General features: G+C 38.5%; 1 pseudogene; it reads left to right on the top strand.

Moving 5' to 3' along the window:
* The first annotated feature begins 10771 nt into the window (after positions 1-10771).
* Positions 10772-11350, top strand: LOC116879610 (annotated as a pseudogene).
* The last annotated feature ends 12975 nt before the right edge of the window (positions 11351-24325 follow it).

The following is a 24325-nucleotide window of genomic DNA, read 5'->3' as shown; positions in this document are numbered from 1 at the left end:
TGAACATTTATTTTTCTTGTCACTATTATTATACACTGAAAGCTTAAAAATATATAAAGTCGCCTACCTACAGAAAGCAAAAAGAATGGGTAGTATGAACCCATGAGACTACATGGAAAAAAGTCATGAACATTAAAGACATTTGCATGCATTTGACTATCTAGTGAAGCACACCAATTATAAAGTTCCCCAAAGGCAGTTTAGATAGAAAATTACTTCAAATAGCTTTTTGGTCTATTTGATTGATTATGTATGACCCAGTGATAGCAGTCTGATTTTTAGCATAGACTGAAAAGTAAAAGAAAGCAAACTATGAGGTATGTTACTCAAAAGAGCAAATATATGGAGGACTACATGTGCAAATACTTACTGCATAGTGCTGAAAATTAGATTTTGAGCAACCGCAAAATATATTGCTTTTTATTTCCAGACATTGATTTTCATATGAGCTGAAATAACATTGTGTCACCCTGGAAGAAAGACTGGGTAAACAGCATCATAACCAGCTCACAAGTGAAATTTGCACCCAGAGCAGCTTAACTTCGAAGACAGATAGCTGTAAAAAGAAAAGAGCCTGGGTGGCTCAGTGGGTTAAGCCTCTGCCTTTGGCTCAGGTCATGAACTTAGGGTCCTGGGATCGAGCCCCACATTGGGCTCTTTGCTCAGCAGGGAGCCTGCTTCCCCCTCTTTCTCTGCCTGCCTCTCTGCCTACTTGTGATCTCTGTCAAATAAATAAATCAAAAGAAAAAAAAAAGTTTTGTTTTTTTTTTTTAATTCCTTTGGTTGCTTTTGAGTTATGGACGTAAAAGAAAACTCACTTTACTTCCTTGATAGTTTTGTGCCATCTATAGCTTTCATTACCTTTTGCTCTGAAAGTAAGTTTTGAGGACCCAGATTCTACTTTTGGATTTCATTTGCTAAAGGAATTATATGACTCTTCTTTTTACCTCATGAGAACCAACTTCACCCCCCTTTTTAGCCTTTCCCCTGATTCAACTTCTATATTTCATTGAAGGGGTTAAGGAAATAATTGTTGAAAAAAAGGGGGGGCAAAATGGAATCACTCATGCTAAGCCCCACATCACCAAAGCAAAATTCAGGACCATTTCAGCTCCAGGTACGGAATCGTAAACCAGTTAATCAGTAATCTCCTGAGCAGCACTACTTAAGTCATCTGCCCGAGGGACCCCTACCATCCCCTAAAGGAAAGTAACCTTGCAATATCCAATCCGCTTTTTTTTTGTCCAGTATAACCACTGTCGCTGCTCCTGTCTGCTTACAAAAGTCCTTCATTTTGCACAACCCCTTGGAGCTTCTTTCTATCTGCTAGATTGGATGCTGCCTGATTCAAACTGATTTCCACCCAAATAAACTCTTCAAAATATTTAATATGGTTTCATTTCACTTTTAACGGTTCTGTTTTGTTTTTGTTTTTTTTTTTTAAAGACTTTATTTATTTATTTATTTGACACAGAGAAAGAGATCACAAGTAGGCAGAGCGGCAGGCAGAGAGAGAGGAGGAAGCAGGCTCCTTGCTGAGCAGAGAGCCCAATGTGGGGCTCGATCCCAGGACCCTGGGACCATGACCTGAGCCGAAGGCATAGGCTTTAACCGCCTGAGCCACCCAGGTGCCCCATAACGGTTCTGTTTCAAAAGAAGGAACCAGAGGGAGAATCCCGAAAGCCTGCAGGAGCCATGAGTGAGTGTTCAGTGGGTAGGTACCTGTTGAGTCCCTGGAGCTCACTGCTCTCCTGCTGCCTCTGGAGGGTGGTGGGTAAAAGTCCCTCTCGCTCTACTCCACAGCCTTCTATGTTTTGAGCTTTCTAACTTGTAAACATTTCTTCCCCTGCCCACATAGGGAAGTCAGCTGAAACACCAGGTCTGACTTGGAAACTGGACCAGGTGCAGGGAGTGGCAGAGTTGACAGTGTCAGACTGGTCCGACCTAGATACTGGGTCGGGTGGGTGGGAGAGGTGGGGCAGTCAGACCAGGTGGGCGGGAGTGTGGGAAGGTCAGACCAGGTTCCGCTTAGAAACGGGACTGAGAGGCGCCTGAGGGGCTCAGTTGGTTAAGCGGCTGCTTTCAGGTCATGTCATGATCTTTGAGTCCCACATGGGGCTCCCTGCTGGGCAGGGAGTCTGCTTCTCCCTCTGACCCTTCCCACTCTCATGCTCTTCATCTCTCTCTCAAATAATTAAAATCTTTAAGAAATGGGACAGAGTCAGGGTGTCAGACTGAGTCCGACTTAGAGACCAGACTGAATCCGTGGTTGGACTGGGGTCAACTTAGACGAGGGCCACGGTGAGGCTTCAGGGAGATAAAATGGTAAAGCTCAGCAAGCAGGCTCATCTTATCAAAGACAATCTTGAGTTACAGTGGCCACAGTGGAGAACTGTTCACCTAGAAAAATGCTCATTTATGAGGTGCCCTAGAGAAAATGGGGCTCGACCAAGCACCCAAGAAAGAGAAAAAGGAAAACTACTTTTCCTCCTCTACAGTTTCTGGTGACCAGAATGGTACTGGCTGGGACATCCACTTCCCTCCTTAGTCTGCAGACAGGATCCTGGGAAAACCGTCAGAAGGCCGAAAAGAGTGGGAATGCTTACCAAAGTTAGCTCTTCCCATCTCTGTCTGTGCCTCCTGGTTTGTTTGTTTTTCTTTTTTCTTTTTTAAGATTTTGTTTATTTGACAGAGAAAGAGAGATCCCAAGTAGGCAAAGAGAGAGAGGGAAGCAGGCGCCTTGCTGAGCAGAGAGCCCGAAGCGGGGCTCGATCCTAGGACTCTGAGATCATGACCAGAGCCAAAAGCAGAGGCTTATTCCACTGAGCCACCCAGGCCTCCTGGTTAAGAGAAAAGTGGGGACACCTGGGTGGCTCAGTCCGTTAGGCCTCCAACTCTTGATTTCAGCTCAGGTCGTTATCTCAGGGTCCAAGCTAGGTGTGAAGCTTGCTTGAAATTCTTTCTCTGTCTAGAGCGCCTGGGTGGCTGCTCAGGTCATCATCCTGTGGTCCTGGGATCGAGCCCCATAACAAGCCCTGAATCAGGCTCCCCGATCAATGTGGCATCTGCTTTTCCCTCTCCCAATTTCCCTCACCTGCAACCCCCTCTCCTGTGTGCACTCTCTCTCTGTCTCTCTCTCTCAAACGAATAACTAAAAGATCTTTAAAAGAAATTCTCTCTGCCCCCCCTCATCTCCTCTCTCTCTCTCATAAAGAAAAAAGAAATCTAACTTTTAAAAAAAGAGAGAGGAAGGTAAAATTTTATGTTGTCCCTGCCTTTCATAATTCAGATTGGCAGGCAAAAATAAACCTTTGTAGGAACTGGATCTTTGAATTGTGATTTGTGAATCTGCATTTGGGTACCACTGATAGAGGATGCTTTCTCTTTTAGGGACAACTACTGCCTTCTTTTTTGTCTTATTTTGTGTCCTGAGAATTTGGTCTGGCAACCATCAGGTTGGGCCCCCCAAATAGGGCCTATGCTTTCGATCACTACACCACATATCCTAGAATAACAGGAAGGATTGCAGAGAGATGGTATAATGTTATCACAACAGACATAATAAAGGAAAATTTGGTAAATACTGTTTCTAAAAGGAATATTTTGGTTTTATCTGTACAGTAGAATAAGGTACACGGACTGCATAGAAAAAAAAGAGTTTTGAGTTCAGAGTGATTTTACCTGCTGTGATTATTAATTGCATATGTCAACTTGGCTGGCACTTGGGGTGCCCAGATTAAACATGATTGCTGGCTATGACTGTGAGGGTGTTGCTGCCTGAGATTGATGTTTGAATCAGTGGCCTCAGAATGCCCTCCCCAAGGGGGTGATCACCACCCAATCTGCTGATGGCCTGAGTGAAGCAAAAAGCAGAGAAAGGGAGGATTCATTCCCTCCCAGCCTGTCTGACTGAGCTGAATGATTCTGCCACCCTCGGACTGGAATTTATACCACCCACTTGCCTGGTTCTCAGGCCTTCCAACATTGGTTTTCCTGGATCTCCAGTTTGTAGACAGCAGATGGTGGGATTTCTCAGTCTTCATAATCACAGGAGCCGATTCCTCAATAAATCTCTTAATAGATCTTATTTTAAATATCCTATTGGTCCTGTTTCTCTGGAGAACTCTAATACACCTGTTTTAATGGTGATACATGTCTCACATACGCTTGTTCGTCTTCCTTTTTCACCTTGGAAAGAGGTTTCTAGTAACATCTTAGGGTGCCACTCTTCTTTAGACCTTGCCTATTCATTATTTTCATCAATGGCATGGATAAAGATATGGACTGTAAACATATATTGGATTGTTTAACTCAAGATTCAAAAATAAGAAGCCTAAGAACTAAGCATCTTAATCAAATTTAATAGCGACAAGTATCAAGTTCTATATTTAGGTTTATGAAGTGTATTTTTTTGAGAAACCCAAACTTGAAACACATAACACAGCATCCTGTAAGTTTTGGTTCATTTGTCTTGGTATCCTATTTATAGCAAGTGTAAGATTTGTATTTTTTTAAAAGATTTTATTTATTTATTTGATAAAGAGAGAGGGAGAGATCACAAATAGGCAGAGAGGTGGGCAGAGAGATGGGGGGAAGCGGACTCCCCGCTGAGCAGAGAGCCCGATGCGGGCCTCGATCCCAGGACCCTGAGATCATGACCTGAGCCGAAGGCAGAGGCTTAACCCACTGAGCCACCCAGGCGCCCCTAAGATTTGCATTTGCTTTTCAGTATCTTTTGCAACTGTAATGGTACTTATTACCGGAGATTTGCTCAATAATAAATGTTAGATGGATTACAAATAAATGAATACAGGAAGGAAAACATCAAAGTATTTTATTTTGCAAAGATCAGAATGAATTAGTTCACTATAAGCTAAATTTCTGCTAAACTTAGGTTAAAACTGAAGAAAAAATAAAAAACTGTAGTAAGAGTTATTACAAAGTTATTACATCGTAAAAGAGTAACTAGTAAATTGTTACACTACAAGCCAAATACTATTTTCTGAAACTCTCATTTCAAAAGATACATTAATATAATGCAGAGCATCAAGAAGATACTTCCAAATATGAGGAGTGCTTTAAAATTCATGAAAATTTTAGATAACTTTAGGTTGTCCCATGTTTAATTCAAAGAAAAAAATAAGAAATTTTTCCTTATATATTTGCAAGCTATCCAAAGTTAAAAATTCTGTGTTTTTTCCAGCAGTCTACAAATTTCATGAAAGCCAATTACCTGAAAAAAAAAAAGAAAGCATTTTTAACATTATTAGTAGTAATTACATTGTCTACTTCATGAAGTGTGTACTTTTTGTTTAATAGGATTCAAGCAGGCCACCAAACCCGAGTGTCAGAAGAGGTCTGTTTTCTACTGAATGACCTCTAAAGGGTTTCACAATTCCATACTCAAAGTTATGTGATTTCATGGCCTGAAAAATTATATAGAATCCTAACAAATTTCTTCTATACCTTACAGTTAATTTTGGTACTCCTACTGTGATATGAATACACAAGGGGTGGCTGACATGGGTATAGTAAATAGGAGAACATGGCTTAAAAGCTTGGAACTTTTTTAATGTAAAGGAAAGTCATGGGTAAAAATAGTGTCATGAGCTTCCAAATAATGATGTGAGGTCAGAGATACAGGACCTTACACAGACAAATTAATAAACTTGGAAATGTTATTTTTTTAAAAGATTTTATTTATTTGACAGAGAGAGAGATCACAAGTAGGCAGAGAGGTAGGCAGAAAGAGAGAGGAAGAAGCAGGCTCCCTGCTGAGCAGAGAGCCCGATGCGGGACTCGATCCCAGGACCCTGAGAGCATGACCTGAGCTGAAGGCAGAGACTTAATCCACTGAGCCACCCAGGCACCCCAGGAATGTTACATTTTTTTAAAGATTTTATTTATTTATTTGAAAAAGGAAGACAGTGCACATGCCTAGGTGGGTGGAGGAGCTGAGAGGGGCAGAGAGAGAGAATCTCAAGCAAACTCCATACTGAGCACAGAGCCCAATGGGTCAATCCCAGGACCCTCACGTCATGACCTGAGCCAAAACCAAGAGTTGACTACTCAACTGAATGAACCACCCAGGCACCCCAGGAATGCTATATATATATTTTTGTAATGGTATAGTGGTGAGTTGTAAATGGTAAAACAGTAAAACTATTCTATTAACTATGAATGGGCAGGACTAACAGGAAGGAAGACTGAAAGTAGAGAATTAAGCAGTGGCAACCATTTCTTGCCTGAATGTCTTGAATATAGCGCTGGGCTAACAATCTTGAAAAGTATTGTACTATATGTATAAGCAGACTGCATGCATAGTAGCTGAGATAGAAGATTCCATCTCAAAATAATTATGATTTCAACTATCAGTTTTGATTTTTTTAATAGCTTCATATTACAGTTGACTAATTTTAGTATCTTCTAAAGGCCAAATAAAGGTTGATAAATTTCATTCAGTTAAGATGGTGAGAAAACTATAAAGCTTTTTTTCCCCCCACCCCTACCAACAGTAAATGGGAATGCTCATTCTTCTACCCCTCACCAACATGAACTATTGGGTTATACAGAAAAGTATAAAGCTTTTATAGGGTCTAAAATGACATGCAAAATGCTTAGGATACTGCATGGCACAAAATAAGCACTCAAAGTATTAGCTGTCCTTATTACATTATTGTAGTGCTTCAGGAAATAGGTGACCAAGATGTGAATAGTGATAGTAGAAAAAGCAAAGACAGACCAGAATAGACACTCTTTGTCAAGAAAAACAGAAAAATGATTGAAAATGAAGGTTTAAGGATTTTTTTTTGAAGATTTTATTTATTTATCTGACACAGAGAGAGAGAGAGAGATCACAAGTAGGCAGAGAGGCAGGCAGAGAGAGAGGGGGAAGCGGGCTCCCCACTGAGCAGAGAGCCTGATGTGGGGCTCGATCCCAGGACCTTGAGATCATGACCTGAGCCGAAGGCAGATGCTTAACACACTGAACCACCCAGGCGCCCCAAAAATGAAGGTTTAAAAGAGAAAAAAGTCAGAAACAATAGACTAAAAGCACACAAAAGCCAACCAACCAAGATGAAAAAAAAAAAAAAATCAAAACACAGGTAGTGCCCCTAATGTGTTAAAATGGATATAAGTTCCCTGCTCAGTATTCACCATTTTAAGACTCATATGTTCAAGGGCATTAAGGTAAATACAGAGAATGCCTGGAGATTGGCTAGAGAAGTCTAAAGATGAAGTTGAAGAAGTCCGTCACTAACGAGGTATTGTTGATAGCACCTGGGAAGTGAGTGACATAGAATTTATCAGGAAGACAAGACCAGAATTTATAAAATGATGACAGTAAATGCAAGTTAATAGCATCTGTAGTGGTAACAAAACAAGATGGCTCAGCATTCAGTCAAAAAAAAAAAAAAAAAAGCATAGTACCAAGTAATGGAATAAGGAAAAGGCAATGCTGAGAAAGCAGAGGTTAAGGATTTCTCAAAGAAGGGAATAGTTAGGCATACTAAGCAGATGACATAAATCATTTTATTTCTACCTGCCTAATTTTTTTTGTAATCTACAGAAGTTAATGCTGACCTCTCAAGGACATAGTCTAGATTAAAAAAAGAATATTGAAAAATTTCCTGAGCAGGGCACCTCCTTAAGCATCTGCCTTCAGCTCAAGTCATGGTTTTGGGGTCCTGGGATGGAGCCCTACAAGCCCCAGCCCTTTATTGGACTCCTTACTCAGCAGGAAGCCTCTTCTCCCTCTCCCTCTGCCCTTCCCCCCTCTTTGTTCTTTCTCTCTCTCTCTCTCTCTCTCTCTCTCTCGTGCTCTCTGTCTCTCTCAAATAGATAAATAAAAATCTTTAAAGAAAAAGAAAAGAAAAGAAAAATCTCTTGAGCAACCAATTTTAGGGTTAGCATTGTTTTCAAGTCTACATTCTGGAATAGAGGTGAATGAATGAATGAGCAAACAATATAAATAAGGTAATTTAATATAGCAAGAAATTTCGTAGAGGAAACACAGCAGGGATAAAGGAAGTGGAAGGAGCTGGGCTGAGGGGCTATTTCCATAAGGTTAACTAGAGAAGGCCTCTTTGAGATTACATTTGAACAGAGATGTAAATAATGTGCATGAATGAGCCATTCAAATATATTGAAATTGTACCGATCAGCTCTCAGAAAGAGCCAGTACAAAGGCCTTGAGATGCAAGGGCGAAGAGACCAGTTAGAGTCTATGATAGCCTCAACTGCAGGCTGGGAAGGTGGTGAGAAGTGGGCTGGACTTGTGAATTATTTTGATATCATCCAACCCTTGATAATATTAGACACAGAATCCAATCATGTAGAATACCTTAAAGTCAATTTTAAAATCTTTTAATGTGTACTTACTGTGTCCCAGCCCGTGGGGTAGATTGAGAACTTCAGAACAACACATTCCCTTCTTAAAGGACCTCACAGCTTAGCAGAGGTGAACAAATATAACAATTACAATAAGTGTACATCCTTCAATAATAAAATTTGAGGGTAATCTGTCACTTCATTTGAGGGTGCGTTCATGGAATCGAACTTTCCAGCTGTTCTGAATACAGTTTAAGCAGATTACTGAGAAAGAGGCACTAAAGATGGGAAGGAAAACAGATAAAAGTTTGTGCTGGCCAAGGGTCTGATGTGCAAAGGTATAGGGTCCTAAGCAAGTGGAGGAAGAGCATTCAGGCCCCTAAGGAGGGCAGATGGGAAAGGGTAAAAGGACAGAATCAGAGACGTTCTGATCTTTCTATTTAGATCCATACTTTGGCATAGATCATATCCCAGAGGCATTATAGAGTGCTTTGGGGACAAAATGTCCTCGGTGTCTTGAATGAAAAGCCGAGGCTGATAGCTGTGATCTCTAAATCCTAAAGAGCCTGCATTTCAGAGAAGAACCCAAGTTTTATTCTGAAGATATGAAAGACATAGCCATGCAAATGAGATAGATCACAGAGGAGTAAACCTGGAGAAGGGAAGAAGTCTAGTATATAATATGGTCCAGGTGAGAGATAATGAGAGATGTACCAATGGCAAGAGAAATGATGATAGACAGGGACGAACGATTCCAGAGGTATGGTGACTCACTGGATATAACTGGGGCAGAAGGTAAGATGGATGGATAGGAGGCGAGCATGAAGCTGAAATATCTGCCTCTGGTGACCAGGCATGTGGAAATATGGAAATAAGCAGCATATGGAAAGCAGGAAGAGGTGCAGACTGGAGCAGAGGGTGTGAGAATGGGAGGAGAAGAGAAAGAGGAAATGTTCATTAATGGTGACTGAGAGTATTAGAAGCGAGTCCCACATGGGTCTCCAGCTAAAAGAGATGTTGAAAATATGGGTACAGATCCAAGAGCCATGAAATTACAGGTGTTTCTGAGGTGGTTGTAAATAAAATCGCTCAAAGAGAGTATATGAGACTAGAGAATGGAGGACCAGCTTCTGGGAGCTGGGGAGGTGAGGAGAGGACGATCAGAACTTAAGAGTAGATGACATTAGAAAAGGATAGAAGGAAAACTTCTGTGTGACTTTAGAGGCATAAAAAGCCAAGCAAAATGGCGTCACGGCAGCTTAAAAATGAGAGAATTTAAATGAGTGGCCAACGCTCATTTATCTACTTAATAAAACTAAACAAAACACAGAAATTCAAGGTTGTAAATACATAGAGCTCTATGTACTTATGTATCTACGTATTTATGAAGCAAGTTAGGCAAACATTTTGAGATAAGAGCAAGGCATCTTGGGAGGGACAATGTTCATGTCATCTTGGGAGGGACAACGTTCAATCACTTGGGACTGTCCAGGGCTTTACCAGGAATTTAAATACAGTGTACGTATGATCCACTTAAAGCAAACTGAGGTCACTGGCTGTGGGTTATTCGTATTTCTATCCCTACTCACTCAACATATACCACAATATCCAACTTACGGTGAGGGACTAACACAGCTCTATAACTTTTTATTGGCAGAATAAAATGGCCAATAAGAAGAGCTCCAAAGTGCCAACACAATGAGCTATGGCTGTTACATTCATTCTTTTGGCTTGGGAAACTTCACGAAGAATTTCAGCTAGTCAGTAATGCAGCCCTTCCCTTGAGTATCTGAAGTGATAGTAAGTCAGATCTACTTGGCTGGATTGCAGAGTCCCCGTGCATTTGTCACGTAGAAGAGAGTGTAGAGAGAATTTCCTAATCAGAGATTAGATTTTATTTATTTGACAGAGAGAGAGAACACAAGCAGGGGGAGTAAGAAAGGGAAAAGCAGGCTTCCCGCCTAGCAGGGAGCCCTAGGCGGGGCTTGATCCCAGGACTCTGGGATCATAACCTAAGCTGAAGGCAGCCGCTTAATGACTGAGCCACCCAGGCGCCCCTGTCATCAGGATTTTGAATAAGGAACGTGGCTCAACAGGCTTCTCTGAGGGTTCTTGGTAAGAATTTAAGGGAGGGAGCCTGGGTGGCTCAGTGGGTTAAAGCCTCTGCCTTCAGCTCAGGTCATGATCTCAGGGTCCGGGGATCGAACTCAGGTCATGCTCTCAGGGTCCTAGGATCAAGACCCGCATAGGGCTCTCTGCTCAGCGGGGAGCCTGCTTCCCCCCCCCCCCCCCGCCTGCCTCTCTGCCTACTTGTGATCCCTCTCTCTGTGTCAGATAAATAAATAAAATCTTAAAAAAAAAAAAAAAAGAATTTAAGGGATTTCTTGGTGGAGAGAACGTGTCTCGACCGAGCGCTTCATGCAGCTTCTTCATTCCCTATATGGGAGAAACTTACATCAATTCCCTGGACCCTGAAAAGCTAATACAATACCCCTATGATAAAAATCACCAGATTAGGGCCTGCAGGTTTCCTTATCATCTTATCAAGTGCAGAAAGAATCATCCTGATGTCTCAAACAAATTGGCTACTTGTCCCTTCCATGCTTGTCACCAGGTTCCTCCGGCCGAAATCCGTCATCCTATCTCCAGCTGTGACAATAAAAGTTGTATTGAGCAGGATGTTGTCAACCAAACCAGGAACCTTGGACAAAAGACTCTGGCTGAGAGCACGTGGCAGTGCCCTCCTTGCGATGAAGACTGGGATAAAGATCTGTGAGAACAGATCTGTGGGAACAGACCAGCACCTCATTTGTCTGGGGCACAGCCAACTACTGTGGCAACAACAGCCCTGCAGGCAACATGGTTATGGAACTTAAGAGTAACCTGGCTTCAGGCATGCGTGTTCCCAAGCCTCTGCCGTACGTTCTGCCATGGAAAAACAATGGAAATGCACAGTAACTGAACATCTCATCAAATGCCAGATCCTAGAAGACTCTTGCTTCTTCCTGCTACCAATCTGTTCTTCGTGGTCTTTCCTCCTAATCTAATTATAGAAAGATAAACTGTCTGTGACTTTCCAAAAAAAAAAAAAAAAAAGAATTTAAGGGATTTCTTAATTTGAGTCTGCTAATAAGTTAACAGGACAATTCTCTTTACCTGTCGCAAGAATGGCATTTGTAGAGGGAAAGCTTTTGAAGTTCTACCGCCAGTCAATTCAATTTCTACATTTTCAGAAAAAAATTTAGCACTTATTGAAATGCCAGGCTAGTCACATACTGGATAACATAGAGGAATTTCCTGGCCATATATTTTAGCTTTTTAGTCTTTTTTTCCCGAGAAATGTTTGTTTTCAATCCATTTTGGTTCTCAGGATAGTAAGAATTTTAAGGCATATTTATGGGTTTCTCTTTTGGCCAGTTAATTGTATTTAAGTTTGGTTTTTTGGTTTGGTTGTTTTTTTTTTTTTTTAAAACCTATTTATGTATGTGTATTTATGATCTGCTAGCACTTTTTAACTGGGAAAAAAAAGGATTGTGAATTTTACTTGTAAAGGCTTCACTGATCCTCATAATGTGAGAAACTTAGAATATCAAAGTTAAAAGTGTAAGAAAGAAAGTGATCATTTATCTGCTGAATCTCTTTCCAAATAAAAATACAATAAATCCTATACTGCTATGAAATACAGGAGCTAGAAAATGCTCTCAGTAAAGTTGTGCATTGAATTCAAGGTATAATCTACAACAGAATACTTTTTCCAGATTCGGTTTCATAATAGGGAGGCATTGTCTCTCATTCTCTGCATTTTCTGATTCAAGATATTTCACAATTCTGAAGGAGAACCAAAATAGAATAATAATTACAAAACAAAACAAAAAGAAATTGAGGAAGATAATTGGACAACTTCTTCTTAGCAACTAGATTTTTAAGAAACAACTAGATTATTAAGCACTGGAAATACTGTCTGGTTATTTGAACTAGGCTAAGATCTGAGTGTATACCCTATGGGTGTCATGGAGAAAAAAAAAATTACCTTTTGGGGAGCAGAGTGGTTAAATTTCTAAGATTTATTGTTTAACCTCAGGAAGACTTTCAGTAATTTTGTATAAAATGTGTACATTTAATGGAAGGCATGCTATGCTTCTTATAAGAATTTGTTCCAAGTCTTTGTGTATAATTAATGGCTTGTCTACATATTTTTTCAATAAAACTATTCATACGGAATGTTAAGTAGGCATTTTCAATACCAGAATGAATGTATCTTTGTGAAGATACCATTTATCTACCATAACATTCAAAGCATAATGAGGAGATTTTGATACACTGCAGATTTAGAACTGACTTGGAAAACAAAGCCCCAAGATACTGTCTTGTCAGCACAAAGTAAATAAATTCATCACAGGAAGTTGAGATTTAAATTCGGAAACTTGTCAGCAACGAAATTAAAGTGATTTTTTGTTTTGTTTTACAAGTTTCTTGACTCCAGATTATATGGGTTAGAGAATTTACTTTCCAATAAGACAGTTGATGCGTATAAAACTTGAAATTGAGAATTCTGCCTTTTAATTAGATAAACTATAAAAAAAAGCCGCAAATCATTGAAGTGGCAATTGAGAATCAAAGAATAAATTCTTTTCACTTTTTTTTTAACAAAGCAACATCTAGATTTTTTGTAACAATAGATCAGAAATTCGGATATTCACTAAATTTAACTTATGATTTTATATTTTGACAAAAATCACCAAAATATGAAAAGAAAAATTTATTATTTTAATATACCAACAAGTAAAAGTTGTTCTTTATTCACATTTTCTGATAGAAATATAGAAACAAAGAATCCCAAAGTAGATAACTAGTAAATGGAAGTATACAAATCATATATAATCTCTGAAACAAAAGTATCTTTCTAGATGGTATGATTCAGGAAGAGAAGCATGCTCTTTGGAGACCGAGGCAACTTTTTCCAACAGTTCTTAAGTTTCACTGAGGAAATGCAGGGTTGTTTTTTTTTTAAGATTTTATTTATTTATTTGACACAGAGAGAGAGAGAGATCACAGAGAGGCAGGCAGAGAGATAGGGGGAAGCAGGCTCCCACCAAGCAGAGAGCCCAATGCAGGGCTCGACCACAGGACCCTAAGATCATGACCTGAGCCGAAGGCAGAGGCTCAAGCCACTGAGCCACCCAGGTGCCCCAGAAACACAGTTTTTAATGCTGCAATTAAACACCTGACTCTCAAATTATGAAAGCCAAAGTGTTGGGATTAAAAGATAAATTGTCACCCAGAGAATAAAGAAATAGTAATTCAAAGGGATACATGCACCCCAAAGTTCATAGGAGCATTATCTATAATAGCCAAATTATGGAATCAGTGTCCATCAACTGATGAATGGATAAAGAAAATATGATATATTACACACACACACAATGGAATATCACTCAGCCATAAAAAATAATGAAATATTGCCATTTGCAACAATGTGGATAGAGCTAGAGCATATTATGCTAAGGGGAAACAGTCAGAGAAAGACAAATATGTCTTTCATATTTATCACTCATAGGTGGAGTTTAAGAAACAAAACCAATGAATATAGGGAGGGAAAAAGAGAGAGGAGGCAAACCAAAAAGCGGAATCTTAATCATAGAGAACAGACTGATGGTTAATGGGGGGGGAGAATCAGTGAACTAGGTAATGGGGATTAAGGAGGACACTTGTGATGAGCACTGGGTGTTGTATGGAAGTGCTGAATCACTATATTGTAGCCCTGAAACTAATATTACACTCTATGTTAACCAACTGGAATTTAAATAAAAACTTTAAAAAAAAATTTAAAAAAATTAAAAATGGGGCACCTGGGTGGCTCAGTGGATTAAGCCTCTGCCTTCGGCTCAGGTCATGATCTCAGGGTCCTGAGATGGAGCCCCACATCGGGCTTTCTGCTCAGCGGGGAGCCTGCTTCCCCCTCTCTCTCTGCTGCCTCTCTGCCTGCTTGTGATCTCTCTCTCTGTCAAATAAATAAATAAAATCTTCAAAAAAAATTTTTTAATAAAAGGTAAATTATCATTTGTCAATCATAAATTCTGAACCCCTTAAATCACAAGTGCATGTAGAAAGGGGATTCTTACATAGGGATCCACGGGTAGAAAGGCAAAGTTTTGTCAAAAATCTATATACAAGCTTTGTGTTTGTTTAAGGAGGGTCACTGAGATTAACATATGTGCAAAGATATCTGTGACCTACTGAAAATTAATAAATATTTTAAATCTTGTGCTAGAACTGTGTTTAGCCTATACCAGCTTATAAGCTTTCAGCAATTCTGTGGACTAGTTGTTAAACTGCTGGTAGCTTGAAATTGGTCATGGTGATAGTACTCACACCATAGAAATGGGAAAATGCTAGAAATCAGGGCTTTTCTCCTTTCCCCACTCTTCTCCCCCTAGTCAGTATGCTTATACAACACCAGGTTGTTCTCTGTTTTCAGAAGATTAAAAAAAGAGGTCTGTTATGAATAAAGGTAAATTATATACATCTTTGTTTTTATACTTTTCTGTGTCCACTTGCTTAATAGCATTTTAGCAATATCTAATTGAATACATTAACATTCAGATGTCATTAATAACAAATCTTTGTTAATTATTTCCTCTCAGTGGAGGAATATAAATATCGTACCAGATATAGAATGATATCATAGAATGATTGCATTTAATGATAAAAGAAGGTTAGTCAACTCCCTGGAAAGTTAAGATTTTTTTTTCCAGGAATTTATACACAAGATTTTAACCTACAAGCAAATATCTCCAAAAAAGTAAAATTTTTTTGGAATTATAAATATTCCACTCACCAAGCTGCTGAGACATTTTACTTTCTGGTATTTTAAAATGAAAACAAAACACAAGAATGTGTCAATGAAGCAAGTGAAAATCAAAAGGGTACAGACTTTTGCAAGTATCATGAGCTAAAAATAAAATGAAAAAGTTTGAAGTCTTAAAAACAAATCTGTAAGAGAACTAAAAGCCTAGGCAGATATAACCCCAGTAAATTACGAAAAGCTTTGGGGGGGAAAAAAGGAAGTAACAAAGTAAAAATCCCTGATAAAGCCAAAAAAGTTTGGATGGCAGTCAAAGGAAAAAAAAAAAATCTGGAAGGAAAAAAAATAAACCTTATAAGAAGGCTTAACTATGGAAATACATCCCCTGGAGAAATATAACAGAGCTGTGAATTAGTGGAGGGGGATAGGCTATGCTGGGTGACTAAGGGCTGTTAACTTAATTAAAAAGATGGGGGACTTCTGTAGCTGAAGATAAAAAGCCTGAAATATATTATGATGTAGTAAAGTAAATGTATTATCAGCTCTTGAAAAATAGGGGCATATAGAAGAGACAAAGTAAAATTTTAGTGCATGAAGTTCAAATTTTCCATTTGTCAACTAATCTATTAAATATTTTATAGCAATTAGACTAAGAGCTACCAAAAACAGAATAGACATTCAGAGCTCCCATGTTGCAATGGCTACACATAAATCTAGATACTTTTCCAGAGTCTATCCAAAGTCAGAGTTCGTGGAGTATCTTAAGAAACAACCAGGGAAGTTTTTTTTATTTTTTTTAAAGATTGGACTGCATATATAATTGATCTTTTTGAGATATTTATTCTGAAATTCAGTTTGGAATCCGAGTTTTAACTAGATTTGTGTTTATAAAATGAAATGCAACCAAAATCACCAGCCAATAACTATAGTGGAGTTGTTTTCACAGGGCATGTACATTGGTATAAAGTTATTTTATGTAGAGTCATATGATATTTAAATTGAAAATATTAACATTTTCGGAATTTTTTTAGAGATTTTGATGAATAAATTTCTCAGAAATAGAGGTCTTTATTAACAAACTACTGTTAAAGAATTTTTACATTATAAAATATTGCTGAACACAACGACAGATGTGAATGACAAAGTCATGTCACATGCTCATTAGTTTTTCGTTCACAGAATTGACATTTTATCAAATAATAAAAATTTTGAGGTTCATTTTCTATGTCCTCAAGCTTCCCTTTCTGAGACCTTTCCCTTCTGGGATATAACAATTTCCCTAATTTCAGGCATTTGGGAAAACTCTGGGTTCTCTCCACCCTTCCTACTCATGTAGATTTGTAATTGTCTGTTATATGATCATTTCCAAAGTTGCACTTGACCAATGATATATTATAAATTAAATGCTTTCAAAATAATGTGCCAATTAAGCTTTTCATATCTAATTGCTGGGTGAGGATATTTGTCCAATGACCCTCAAAATCTCGAACACTAGTCGTCTCTCCAGACTGACTGATTTTGGTCCAGATGAGAATGCTGAAGGTGTATATTTCAAGGTGCTCATAGTAGTAAGTGTCTATTTCCTCAATCAGTAGTTTCATCCAGGATCTCTCCAGCTTTGATTTTCTACTGGGCTCCCCCATTCCAAACGCACACATTTTTGAGCCCCAGCTTGGGAAACAGACCCTGGGTTTGAATCTAAGCTATGTTATAATAAGAAACTAAGTTTAACTCCATTCTCAGTTTCTTCATTTATGAAGTAAGCATCATCAGAGAATGAATACATAGATGACAGTTCATAGAGAGGGGTTAGACTATGAATGTAGATGTAGTAAAGGAGGTATAAATGGTTTTAGGAGTTAGAAAATTGTCTTCTGGTTGATTCAATGACCTCAGGGAAGCAGCAACCAAAGAGACTGATTTCTGGGGAAGTATTTGGGGGCTTAAGAGACGGGAGAAGATGCAAAACTGCTATCAAGGCAAATTAGATGAAGAATGGGTTGGGATATATGCAGTATGATTGATTAATTGGCAGTGAGGAGATTCTCAGTTACAAATTTACAGTGGAGAAGACTGTGTGTCTGGTGATTTGTTCCATATATCCAGTTGCTTAAGAATAAATGGAAATTTGGATCTAGCCAGGGTTACTTTCCAAGCTGATTCAACAAACTGAAAGGGAATGAGGAAGTTAAGGATGTATGTAAGCGATTGATGGACCATGGAATTTAGGCAGGAAAACATGTTGAGAGAGGACCTCAGAAGAGTGAGGTTTGGGACGCCTGGGTGGCTCAGTCAGTTAAGCGGCTGCCTTTGGCTCAGGTCATGATCCCAGAGTCCTGGGATCGAGTCCCACATCAGACTCCCTGCACAGTGGGGAGCCTGCTTCTCCCTCTGCCTCTCCCTGCCACTATGCCTGCCTGTGTGCTCTCTCTGACAAATAAATAAAAATAAAATCTTAAAAAAAAAAAAAAGAGTGAGATTCAACATTATGTGGTAAGATAATAATACGGAGACCCCAGAGAGACTGGAAGATTCTAAAGTCAGAGTATTGAAGGAAATGATGAAAGGAGATGGGAGAATGGGACATGTGAAGTTACGAGCACAGAAGAGTTGCTGCTAAATAATGGCAAGATCTTGGCCCTTCAGAAGGGGTGGTCTCCAGACCAGCAGCATCAGCATTACCTAGGAAATTGTTAGAATTCATATTCTCAAGCTCTTTGAGACAACTGTACTGCCTTCCGTAATTAGAACCACAGGTCTAGGATGTGTCCTGTAAAAAAGAGTTAACAGGTAGGTTAATGTGATACTGTGATAGAAGAAATATATATTTGGTCTTTACCCCCAAACCCTGGCACAGAGCTTCTGAAGCCTAGTAAGTTCATGAGTGATAAGCATCTTTTGTTATTCATGATAGCTCCCTTTCTGAGTTTATGTTAATGAGGTGACTGATGTGGCTGGGGGCCCTTAGAGAGCCTCAGGGTGGTCGCTGGTCACCAGAAAGAACAAGGCATGAACTAGAAGGTTGGAATCTTCATTCCGACCCCCCTCCGGCGATGGCACAGGGGCTAGAGATTAAATCATCAGCTACTGGCAATTAACTCAATCAATTATGCCTATGCAATATAAACTATAAAGACTCTGAAAAAAAAATAATTTTTTTTTCAGCTCTGGAGAGCTTCTTGGTTGGTGAACACATCAAGGAGCTGGTAGGGTGGATACACCCAGATTGGGTATTACCAAACCTGCACAGGGAGTGGTAGGAACTCTGATTATACCGAGTGGGTCAGAAGAACAGAATGGGAGGCCTGAACTTGCAACTGGTATCTGAAATGGAGGGCAGTCTTGTGGGACTGTCCTTAACTTGTGGGATAGGACACTAACTACAGGGAAATCATTTCAAAATTGAATTGAATTGTATAACACCCAGTTGATGTCTGGAGAGTGGAGATTTGGTTAGTGTTATAGGGGCCTCCATTGTAACACATGACATGTTGATTATTTCGAATTGAAGCTCTTTGAGAAACAACCCATATGAGGACACTCAGACCCTCATCTGTCCCCAGGAAAGGAGGAAAACAAATCTCGCCTATGAAAAATACCCTGCTACATGGACTAAGTAAAAAGACACTCTTTGCACCAAAGATAGTAACTTCAAAGTCACAAAGGCTAGAGAGATAAACCTTACTTTTTTAGTAACCTACTACCTCAGCCCAAATTCCACATAGAATTTCTTACCAATTAAAGCTCCCAAACATCTGTTATCCTTATTCTGTAAATTCCTCACAAATTCATCATTTCTTTATAAAATGTGTAAAACTGTCTCTCAGGACAGCTTTTGCTGCATCCCAAAGGTCTTGGAGCATTGTGTTTTCTTTTTCATTTGTTCCCATGTTTTTTTTTTTTTTTAATTTTCTTTGATTTCCTGGTAGATCCATTCATTGTTTTGTAGCATGTTGCTTAACCTGCATGTATCTGTGGTCTTTCCAGATTTTTTCTTGTGGTTGATTTCTGGTTTCATGGCGTTGTGGTCAGAAAAGGTACATGGTAGGATTTCAATTTTTTATTTATTTATTTATTTGCATTTGTTGAGGCTTGTTTTGTGACCCAATATAGGATCCACTCTGGAAAATGTTCCAGGTGCACATTGGCCATAGCAAGTTTTTTCTAGACATGTCTTCAGAGGCAAGGGAAACAAAAGCAAAAATACATCAAAATAAAAGCTTCTGCACAGCAAAGGAAATAATCAACAAAACAAAAAGGCAACCTTTGGAATGGGAGAAGATATTTGCAAATGACATACCTGATAAAGGGTAAGTATCCACAACATAAAAAGAACTTATAAAACTCAACACTCAAAAAAACTAATATTCCAACTCAAAAACGGGCAGAACACATGAACAGATTTTTTTTTTCCAAAGAAGACATACAGATGGCCAACAGACACAGGAAAAGATGTTCAACATCACTCATCATCAAGAATATGAAATTCAAAACTACAATGAGATATCACCTCACACCTGTCAGAATGGCTAAAATCAACAACACAAGAAACAACAGGTATGGGTGAGGATTGGAGAAAAAGGAATCCTCTTGCACTGTTGGTGGGAATGCAAACTGGTGCAGCAAACTGGTGCAACTGCTGGTTGCATCTTTTTGAGATTCCTCAAAAAGCTAAAAACAGAACTACCCTACTATCTAGCAATTGCACCACTAAGTATTTACCCAAAGAATACAAAAATACTAGTTCAAAGGGATACATGTACCCTGATATTTAGAGCAGTATTATCTACAATAGTCAAATTATGGAAACAACCCAACTATCCATCAACTGATGAATGGATAAAGAGGTGATTACACACACACACACACACACACATACACACACAGAGAGAGAGGAATATTACTCAGCTATAAAAAAGAATGAAATTTACAATGATGTGGATGGAGCTAGGGACTATTATGCTAAGCAAAGTTAGTCAGTCCGCGAAAGACCAATATCATATGATTTCATTCATCTGTGAAATTCAAAAAACAAAATGAAGGAGCAAAGGGGGAAAAAGAGAGAATGAGGGGCAAACCAAGAAACAGACTCTTAACTATAGATAAGAAACTGATGGTTACCAGATGAGGTGGGGGGGGAATGGGTTAAATAGGTGATAGGGATTAAGGAGGGCCCTTGTGATGAGCACCAGGTGTTGTATGGAAATGTTGAGTCACTATATTGTACACCTGGAACTAATAGTGCACTGTATATTTACTAACTGGAATTTAAATAAAAACACGTATAAATACATACATACATATATACATAAACAAACAAACTGAAAAATTACTACTTTAAGTCATGCCCATTTCGGATCTCTCTAGAAACGGAAATTGGAAAACAGTAGCAAGAAGCTTTAGCAGGAAAATATGCCCTTTTTATTCCCAGGAGGAACTATAGGCAACAATATTATATACAAAGTTAGAAGAATTTTATAATTGTTTGTTGTCATATTTTATAAACATTGAGCAAGCTGAATTGTGAATCAGAACTGCCTGGTGAGTACAATACTCTGTTTAATATAATTTTCTTATATTTGTTGTTGAAAAATCTTAGTTTTCCTTTGCTAATTCAGCTTTCAGAACCTGGTACTGATACATATAACTCTTATTAAATGTAGCTGTGCATATGATTTGGGAATCATGAGGGAAATTGTTAGGTTTCATAGCAGCTTTATTTTATGTCACTAGACATATGTCCTAGCTACTCATATCACTACTTTTAAATGTAGTCTTGAATTGAGATTTTGCTACCTATTTACCTGCAAAGTATAAAGATAATTCATTTTTCTGATTGAAAAATTTTGTTCCCTGGGGACAGAAGGCTCAGATTTCTCTCTCCTCTGTTTAGTATGAAAATACAAAAGGATGTGACTTTTAGAGTCTGACAAGCCTGAGATCCACTGTGGTTTCTTCTCATAAGCTGTGAATTGTCAACAAGTTATGAACCTTTTCAAAGCATGGGAACAATTACATTAGCTGGAAACATGAGTGTGATAATTAGAAGATATGGTATCAATATAATTTCTGGGACATAGTCAATTTTTATAAATGTTGACTTTCTTCTTTTATGATTCAACATCTAATGATTCTGCAATCAATCCCCATGTGTGAGGCTTTCCCCCCAAAATCAAGCAATTCTCTACACCCGCTGAGTGTCCTACAGTTTCACTCACTTCTCAAACTATCTACCTGGATGCCTACCTACCATCCCACAAGACTGTCCCTCACTTCGGAGGCCAATCTCAAGTCACCTGTGCTTCTGACCAGGCTATGAATCAATGGTTCCCATGACCCCCTACTAAGGTTCAATTAATTTGCTAGAATATTTCACAGAATTCAGGATACCGTTTATTCCCAAAATTATAGGTTTATTATAAAGGATAATAAAGGATACAATCAAAAGCCAAAAGAAGAAATAGATGCAGAGGGCAAGGTATGGGAAAATGTGTGGAGTTTCTATGCTCTGAATGCACTATTCTCCCCAAATCATCACATGTTTAGCAACCCAGAAGCTCTATGAATCCCATCCATTTTGGGGTTGATAGAGGCTTCGTTATATAGGCATGATTGATTAAATCACTGACCATTGGTGACTGATTCTACTTCCCTGAAAATGAGGGAAAGGGACGATTCATGGTGGTTTCCCCTAGCTGCCAGCATCTCCCCTGCCCCCACCCTTAGGGGATTTCTAAAAGTCACTTCATTGGCAAACTCAGGTGTGGTTGAAAGGCACTAGTTACAAATAAGACACTCATTTGACCATTATAGTGCTGAAGCAGTTTCAGGAACGGAGGACAAGACACCAAATATGACAAATGATGGTTTGATTTCTCCTATTGTTCAGGAATTTCCAAGGGTTTGAGGACCTCTAGGCCAGGAACCATGAACAAAGACCAAAATATATATTCTACGTCAGAATGTCACAACATCTAAATAGAAGCCAGTTGGCAATTGTTAAGACATTAGTATAAAAATAAAGTTTGTTGTTGGACCTTCAATTATTGAAAGCTTATTTTATAGGAAGCAAAATTAACATTTTCTCCTCACACTCACACAGACTAGGGAGGCAGAGACAGTGTTCCTACCAGGATGGAGACAGGATTCTGTGTACGCACAAGAAGAATGTGAGAGAATGGTTTTATTATCAGGTGCTTTCCTTTTACTGGCAGTAACATCTGAAGAACTTTACGGCATATGAAATAGACCTTAAATGGACTTAAGTGCTGGGAAATTTTCATAAGCGTGTTTTATTTCATCTCTGGAAATCTGGGATCCAATAAAATTGTTTTGCTAATTCATTCAGTATGTTCTTTCCAAGTGAAGCTATTTACATTCTAAACTTTATAGATATACATAATTATTAATGCAAAAGCATAGCATCTCATTTGTGACTACATGAAAACTAACTGTATAACAAGGGAAATGTGATTTTGAGACATCTTAAGGGAGGGTCGCATAACTTAACAAATATTTATGAATTCCTGTCCCAACTGTAAAAGCATGTATATCTTGAACAGATGACTGAAGGTAAGTGATCTCCTTAAAGAACTTGACTGTGAAATAGGTTTTAATTTCCATGCAAAGTGTAGTACTGTTGTTCTAAAAAAGAAAGATTAAAAAGAAAGTACTTAAAAGTGAGAATAAAGATGTAGCTTATTAGCACCTTATTTTGTGAATTGGACCTGCAGAATGAAACCTTTCTTAGGAACAAACTGAAGTTAGTTGTGTATATGGAGTGTAAATTGATAGTGTCCATATTTTCCTCTACTCAAAGAGAAATATGTAATTTGCACTTCAAAACCCCACTACAAATTATTAGCTATGTCCTAAGCAGTTATTCATGTTAAAATTATTCTCACTAATTATCAAATAGGCCCTTGTTCATTATAATGAGATGTTCCTATGATCCAAAGTTGAATGATATAGAGAGACTTGGGAATTTTAATCTTTTGTTAATCTTTTGGAAAATCCGTTCTAAAAAGGGAAATACCTGTAGAATACTATTTCTACTCAAGCATGTTTCCATTTTCAACACACTTTATCCTATGTTAACCCCACAAATGCTTCTGACTAGCAGGAAGAGCCCTTATAATTATGTACAATTACCCAGGGGTGAATTAAACATGGATTGAAAGAATTCAAGGTTCATAAGAATAAATATATCAGGCATTTCTTTTTTTTTTTTTAGGCATTTCTTGATATAGTGCTATATTTGGTTATTTTTGTGACAAAAAACATGAATACCTTGAATATCTAAGTTATCAAAGGAAAACACATTCAAAGGCATGATTTTATAAATAAGCCATATGTGTACATCAAAATCATAAAACCCTACATTTAAAATTGTCTTTATAAAAAAAAGAAATAAGGGGCGCCTGGGTGGCTCAGTGGGTTAAAGCCTCTGCCTTTGGCTTAGGTCGTGATCCAGGGTCCTGGGATCGAGCCCCGCATCAGGTTCTCTGCTCCACAGGAAGCCTGCTTTCTCCTCTCTCTCTGCCTGCCTCTCTGCCTACTTGTGATCTCTGTCTGTCAAATAAATAAACAAAATCTTTAAAAAAAAAAAAAGAAATAAAAACAGACGATTGGACAGCCAGTTATTGGCACTATGGTAAGATTACCCTGGTAACCTGGTACCAAGAGAACCTTTGGCACTTAAAAGCCTAATTAACCATTTGTCCGAAGAAGGCCATCATTGCTGCCACCAAATTTTACTCAAAGAGGCAAGTGGTAAAGACAGAAGTGGAATCTCATGGGTATTTAAACCAGAGATTTACTAATTATTACTTAAAGCTGACTTAGAATACACTATCCAGAGGTTGAAAGATTTTGCCTTCTATAGAAATTCCAGTAAGATAGGCAGGCCCTCCTGGAGACTGTTACTAAGTAGTTCGGTTTTTAAGACAGTGTACTCTTAAGTATCTTGAAAATGATACACATTCTTCAGAGAGCAGACGTTACCCAATTCTCTTGGACTATCCTAGATTTTATACTTTACAGTTGAAATGCCAAATTGTTTTATCATTACGATGAAAACATTCCCAATTAGCCTTTGTTTCATTCTCAAAATTTGGAATAACTCCTGGCAGCTGGAGAAATGTTACATGGTTAGGGATATACATTCAAGGTTGATGATTGGCACTTTCT

Source organism: Lontra canadensis, unplaced genomic scaffold, assembly GCF_010015895.1.
Source record: "Lontra canadensis isolate GAN:19392208 unplaced genomic scaffold, GSC_riverotter_1.0 scaffold62, whole genome shotgun sequence".
NCBI classification, from domain to species: Eukaryota; Metazoa; Chordata; class Mammalia; order Carnivora; family Mustelidae; genus Lontra; species Lontra canadensis.
Note: the sequence above shows the minus strand (reverse complement) of the source record. Positions and strands in the feature narration are given on the sequence as shown.